Consider the following 1,422-nt stretch of genomic DNA (forward strand, 5'->3'; position numbering starts at 1 on the left):
TTTTATCTGGTGCTAATTTCCCATAGACTATGGTGAAATGAAATGCAACAATGGGTGCAGATTTTTGCATTATTTAGCTTTTAATTCTACAATTCCTTCCCAAGCGACTAGATTTAAAATATAAGTAAGGGCCGCAAGCAATTTAGTTTTTCAAATATAGAATATTATTTTTAATGGATTTTGCGTATAGAACGTCAAGATATAACTTGTTAGATATAGTAAAATAACCTGAGTAATCTATGTATACAGTTTTGTTTTAGTGGGTTTGGTGGGTTGGGTTCATTTTCTTTTCGTTATTGCTTCTGCTCTTCGTAGGTATAATGGGTTCATTTTTAAACCTTCCACCTCCGATATTTCTACTAGTAAAAAAATAATTTTGCCGAAAAAGTAATTTACTCAAGGGGACATTTAAAATCAGTGTGGGTTGTATTTTATGTGTCACCGCTTTGGTCCAGGCATCTCCATTTCAAAATTTTGAGTAGCACCTTCGTTTAAAGGCCTTAAAAACTCTATTCGCTACCGGTGAGAGAACTGAAATCGGTTGAAAGGTTCAAGAAAAAAGTTGAAAAATATTGTTAAAACATGTTTCCAGTGAAAATTTACATTTACACCCTACCATTTCAATTTTAAAACTGGCTCATTTGAACACATCTTTCTAGCGGGCCCATTCCGAACGTTCTAAAGTAAGCAAGTACTTTCCATAGAAAATGTAGAATTTTCTAAGAACTCCGAGAAGACTATGATTTTGATAAAGAATATTTGTGTCAGTGAAAATCATCTCTTTCCTTGATGACCGTGTAAATATGCATGACTGTAGATATTGGAATGATGCAATAACTCATTCATTTCGAGAGGATATACGCAATTTCCCGGAAAGCTCAGCGTTTGGGCTGTAAGTCTGGGGATGCAAATAGTAGGATTAATTGTTACCGAAGGAAATCTATTTGATGAATCGTACTTCCATTTATTAAAAATGAAATCGACTCTCGCTCATTCCACAGTTCTTACAAAGACAGGCGACAAACAGGAATTTCACATCTGGGTGTATGTCCTATGCATTTTGGCTAGTCATTATATTTTGAATGGTTATTCAGGCATTATGTAAGCAAGCTGCTTGATAGTAATATATTTCATTTGACTCACGAAAAGTCATCAAACTTATAAAAATCTTTAAAGGATAATGTTTGTGGGCAAGCAAATATCTTGAACAAAAGTCCAAAGGTTTCTTAACGAAGATGTCAACAAGCTCGTGATTTATTAAATTCGTTCATTACATAACATTTTTTGTTTTTCTTCTCAGCAACTCCAAGAAAAAAAATGTGAACATTTGAACAAAAAATACCTTTCGCTTCAACCGGTGCAATCTGAATTTTTAACTTCTGTTTGTGTGCAGCTCGCAGCTGCTAACTGCACGATAAAAAA

The sequence above is a fragment of the Dendroctonus ponderosae genome, unplaced genomic scaffold (assembly GCF_020466585.1).
Source record: "Dendroctonus ponderosae isolate FM_Combo_2020 unplaced genomic scaffold, Dpon_F_20191213v2 Dpon_F_20191213_5, whole genome shotgun sequence".
Taxonomy (NCBI): Eukaryota; Metazoa; Arthropoda; class Insecta; order Coleoptera; family Curculionidae; genus Dendroctonus; species Dendroctonus ponderosae.